Source organism: Scyliorhinus canicula, chromosome 14 (genome assembly GCF_902713615.1).
Source record: "Scyliorhinus canicula chromosome 14, sScyCan1.1, whole genome shotgun sequence".
NCBI lineage: Eukaryota > Metazoa > Chordata > Chondrichthyes > Carcharhiniformes > Scyliorhinidae > Scyliorhinus > Scyliorhinus canicula.
This window is the reverse complement of record NC_052159.1, coordinates 65,613,757-65,619,756: the sequence shown is the minus strand read 5'-3', so window position 1 is coordinate 65,619,756 and position 6,000 is coordinate 65,613,757.

Genomic DNA, 6,000 nt, shown 5'->3' with positions numbered 1-6,000 from the left:
GAAAATCTTATGAGGAAAGGCTGATGGACTTGAGGTTGTTTTCATTAGAGAGAAGAAGGTTAAGAGGTGACTTAATAGAGGCATACAAAATGATCAGAGGGTTAGATAGGGTGGACAGCGAGAGCCTTCTCCCGCGGATGGGGGTGGCTAGCACGAGGGGACATAGCCTTAAATTGAGGGGTAATAGATATAGGACAGAGGTCAGAGGTGGGTTTTTTATGCAAAGAGTGGTGAGGCCGTGGAATGCCCTACCTGCAACAGTAGTGAACTCGCCAACACTGAGGGCATTTAAAAGTTTATTGGATAAGCATATGGATGATAAGGGCATAGTGTAGGTTAGATGGCCTTTAGTTTTTTTTTCCATGTCGGTGCAACATCGAGAGCCGAAGGGCCTGTACTGCGCTGTATCGTTCTATGTTCTATGATTCGCCTGGTCCTTGATTGATACTCGGAAGGCTGACAAGCTGCAGTCGCACATACACATTACACTCTCCACCCACACTCATCTCTGCCAAAAAGATGACACTGGAGCACACCCATACAGCTGATGGGTTGCTGGGGCTAGAGGGCACCTAGGGGAGTGCTCTGGGGCTACACCTATCTGAACCGTGCTACTAGGTTCAAAGTGGGCTGTTCGCTGTGTGTGCAGCTGCATGGATACCTTGACGGCTGCAGCAATGGTATTCCGTGCCCGCCCACCCCGAGCCCACAGCTCACCTCATGGCCATCCCCCAGTACTCCCCCAGCCCCGGCAGAAGCTCCCTGGCCAGCGGCACAACTGTCAACAAACTATGCCGATGTTAGATGATGCAGACCCAATGGGCCAAATGGCCTCCTTCTGCACTGTAGGGATTCTACAACCATAGACTGCTTTTCCTCTGAGGGGGAGACCTGACTGGTGAAGATTTAAGCACACCTCAGGCGAGGAGCAAGGTCGAGAGAATAACCTCAACGAGTATGTGAATTGAACCCGTGCTGCTGGTCCTTGCTCTGCATCACAAACCAGCCGGCTAGTCAAGGGAGCTAAACTGCATGCCCCCACCCCCCTCCAGCACAAGGTACAAGCACAAAATGATAGTTAAAGTAATTCTGCCCTCTGGTGGACAGTTCCTGTATGAACGTCCAGGTTGCTTGTAAATTTTCAGTTATCATTTGAGCACATCTTTTTCAGTGCTAAAACTGTCAAATCTTTTATTAAGAACGTATGAACACGAGAAGTAAAAGTCAAAAATGACCCAAAATTATGGATTTTCTAAATACTGTTACTGCGCAACAGAAATTTCTTTAAAGTGAATAAAACAGAAATTATGACTAGGTTTTCCTTCTGGGCTGCTTGCAGCAGTGTTCTGGAGATCAATACAATGGGCGGGATTCTCCATTTCAGAGGCAACGTGCTGATGCTGGGACAGAATTGAAGGTGTCCCACCAACCGATAGCAACGCCAGTCCCAGAGAAATTTAGGACATGCTAATGAGCCAGCAATCTGCACCACGTGGAACTAGTGCGATTCCAACTGACACCAACATTGGATTCGCTGGTGACAATAATGCTGATATCGCTTTGCTAACATTGCAGATTTTAACTACTTCTAAATTCAAATCAATTGTACAATAGCCTTAACCCGACCACAGTGACGCTTTCTCGTAAAACAGAAGTAAACTTAATTTGCATCTCACCTCCCTGAATTATTTTCTGCATTTTTGTTTAAAGGAATGTTTCAGAATATCTTTCCAAATTTCTTCAACGTGTACATTAATGGAAAATATGAGTTTGTAAATGTGCTTCTTTTTTATCAATGGAAGTAACTTTGTAAGAAAACTACTGACTACATTGTCCATAGTTGCTTCACCATTTATTTTGCTCCACCCCAGCCGTCTTCCTCAAAATGGTACTTGTACAATGTGATAGTAACTTGAGATGCTTTTCCTTAGCTCCTGGTGGTGAATCAGTCCTGGTACATAGTCAGACATTTTGAAATACGGAGTTAGATCTGTCATATTTTCAACAGCAATATGAAGTACTAAGTTGGATCATTAATGACAATTGTTGGTTATTTGTGATTATTTAAAATCAATTTCCCAAGGCACCTTTCTACAGCATAGTGTTATTGGAATTCATGTGAACAACATAATTTAACAGTGTTTATTATTTTATTCACTTGGTGTGGATTCCCTTAACAGCCTCTGTGGCCTGGATTCTCTGCAGCCCCATGCTGAAATCATGTTTGGTGCGGGGGCAGAGAATCCACATTTACGCCCGAATCGGGCCCGGCGCCGCTTCCGCAATTCTCCGGTCCCCAGACAATCGCTCATGCGCGATTTACGCGGCACGGCTGTGGGGTCATTGCTAGAGGCCCTCGCAGTGATGCTCCAGGACTCAGTCCGTGGCCGCCCTGGTGGGGGGGGGGTCCAAGTACGTTGGGGGGGATCTTATGAGCCGGGGCTGCGATCGGGCGGGTTAGATGGAGCGTCGAGTGGCAGATCGTTGGGACCTTTGTTGGTCCAGGTTCGCTGGCTGAGTCCGCCATCGCATTCGGTGCAGCCACGGGAGGCTGTCGCCATGCGCATACATGAACTCGGAACCGGAAGTGCGAGGGCCAGTATCCGCAGCTAAACCTGCGAGAAGCACTAGATGAATAGGTCTTAATTTTTTTAAGGAAAGTCTGGTGTGAAACACCAGCGTTTTTCCACCGGCGTAGTGACATAGCCCCATTTTTGGAGAATCCAGCCCCACATATGCACATATTTGACAAGTTGACTTTGATATTTTATCTTCCAATGACAAACAATACTCTGCATCAGCTCTCGCTTTTAATTAGTCTTTAAATCTAGTAAATAAGAACCAATTTAACCAGGTGACATTCCTATTTTTTAATATTCCTGCCACAATTTTTTCACTCTACACAAAAGAACATGCTGTGTTTTGTAGACACTGAATTAAGAATTACTTAAGTAATAATAAATAATAATAATCTTTACTGTCACAAGTTGGCTTACATTAGCACTGCAATGAAGTTACTGTGAAAGTCCCCCAGTCGTCATATTCCGGCGCCTGTTAGGGTACACTGAGGGAGAATTCAGAATATCCAATTCACCTAACAAGCACGTCTTTAGGGACTTGTAGGAGGAAACCGGAGCACCCGGGAGGAAATCCACGCAGGCACGGGGAGAATGTGGAGACTCTGAACAGACAGTGGCCCAAGCCGGGAATTTAACCTGGGACCCTGGCGCTGTGAAACAACAGTGCAAACCACTTTGCTACCGTGCCACCCAATATGCATTGACTCACTCATAAGACAATTCTACTGGTTCACCTTGATATCGACTATTTTCAAGTTATTTAATGAAGAGCATCACAGCTGTGTACACCTTCATGAGCAAATCAGCAATTGTATTTACCTTACCAACAAAATCTTATTTTTAAATCTGGAATTATAAGAAAAGCTGCAATAGATCATTAGTATTTGATTCAAGTGTTGGTTGGCAGCAGTGAAATAGACCTTTCTTTCAAAACTAGGGGGATTGGATATTACCCTCTGAGAGGCATGCTCTACTGCAATACTCCTTTTACAGTGATTCTCACAACTGCACTAGCCCACAATTTTTGGCTCATTCGGGATTAAAAAATGTATGCTGACTGGAACAGAAGCAGTATTCCTTGTAAAACATAGTCATTGCGAGCAATGCCTCAGAAGAATCACAAACAAATTTAATAACTGGCGCTATGCATGGCAAATGCTTTTAAAACAAAGATTTGGTTAGTGTAAACAAGCTGCTCATTGTGAAATGTCTGATGGAATAAGTATCATGTGTCTACCAATTAATTTCAGTTCAGTGTTTTGTGTTAGTATGTGCAATTTATCACTATTTTACTTGAAACTAGCATTGCTTTATGTGTGAAAATGTGACTACCCAAGCTCAGCACAGGCAAGGCTGCAACATTTGCCATCTATCCTTTCATTTTCCTTGTAGACTTGCAGATCTAATAAACATCAGAAACTTTAAGCATTTGTTGAATGGGGAATTGAGATACTTAGGGCGCGGGTCAGTGCACTCACATTAAAGTCCACTGACCTGCGCTTTTAGTGGGCTGTTTCTCCGCACCTGCAGCACAATGCCATTTCTTTTGGCCTCGGCGAAGAACTTTAAAAAGAACATTTTTATTGGTATTTTTAGCAATTTTTACAGAAAAACAATTTAACAAATAGTGTACCTGATATTTCCTCCCCAAACAGGCGCCGGAATGTGGCGACTAGGGGCTTTTCACAGTAACTTCATTGAAGCCTACTTGTGACAATAAGCGATTATTATTACATGTTGTACAGTTTCTTATTCACTATCCCCATCCATCCTTCCTTCCCCCTCCCCACTCTCCCGTTGGTTGCCCCCTCTTCCGCCCTGGGTTCACTACTACGGAGCTCTGCCCCTCTTTTCTGAGTCTTGTAATGCTCTAGGTGTAGCATAAGCGGCTTCCTTGTGGTGCACTTGACAAAGGAAGGATCAGACATGGAGATAACTTCAACACGTTTATTAAACTATACAGTAGTCCCCCTTTATAACGCGGGTGTTGGGGTCCAAGACAGCCACCCGCGTTGCAACCGAGCCGCGGATATCCACGATGGGGGTTTTAAATTTATTTAAAAATCTATGCTAGCGCTTCCCATTGAGAGTCTATGGGGGGCGGGGGGAGAGGTCAGACCCCCGTAGACTCACAATGGGAAGCGCTAGCATAGATTTTAAAATAAATTTAAAACCCCCATCGTGGATCTAATTAAAACAGTGTCAATTTCAGCGGCCGGCTCACTTTGATCCGGAGAGGGAAGCTGCTCTCTCTCTGAAACAATCAGCCGGCCGCTGAAATTGACACTGCCCGCTGCTCTCTCCCTCCAATCCAACTTTTAAGTTTTAATGTTTCTGATTGGAGGGAGAGAGCAGCCGGCAGTGTCAATTTCAGCGGCCGGCTGCTTGCTTCAGTGAGAGAGCAGCTTCCCTCTCCGGATCAAAGTGAGCCGGCCGCTGAAATTGACACTGCCGGCTGATTGGAGGGAGAGAGCAGAGAACACAGGAGGAGGTCATACGGGCCTCTGCAAGACCAGCATGGTCTCACATCGCCCCTCCCCTCTAGCTGGGGTTCAGGCTGTGGCTGCTGGGGTACATGCTGTGGCTCCTGGGGTACAGGCCGTGGCTGCTGGGCTTCAGGCTGTGGCTGCTGGGGTACTGTGGCTGCTGGGCTTCAGGCTGTGGCTGCTGGGGTACTGATTGGAGGGAGAGAGCAGCGGGCAGTGTCAATTTCAGCGGCCGGCTGATTGCTTCAGTGAGAGAGCAGCTTCCCTCTCCGGATCAAAGTGAGCTGGCCGCTGAAATTGACACTGCCCGCTGCTCTCTCCCTCCAATCAGAAACATTAAAACTTAAAAGTTGGATTGGAGGGAGAGAGCAGCGGGCAGTGTCAATTTCAGCGGCCGGCTCACTTTGATCCGGAGAGGGAAGCTGCTCTCTCACTGAAACAATCAGCCGGCCGCTGAAATTGACACTGCCGGCTGCTCTCTCCCTCCAATCCAACTTTTAAGTTTTAATGTTTCTGATTGGAGGGAGAGAGCAGCCGGCAGTGTCAATTTCAGCGGCCGGCTGATTGTTTCAGTGAGAGAGCAGCTTCCCTCTCCGGATCAAAGTGAGCCGGCCGCTGAAATTGACACAACTGACAGTTGGGGTCCATAAGCCCCCCCGCGGTATAACGGGGGACTACTGTATACACTTCTATAGCTTGGGTTCGACCCTACTGTTAATCCTACTATAGCTACTCAGACTGATTAACCAGACTGCTACAATCCACGTGGTGGGAGTGATATCAAATCAACCCTGTGTCTGTACTCACTGACTGTCACCATTGGAAAGAGGCAGATCATGTGTGTGGTGTCCTTTATATACGAGTTGGTGTAATGCCCTCCTGTGGTCGTGTCATCTCTGTGTGTATCGTGAATGCCCATTGGTCGCGTCCTATCT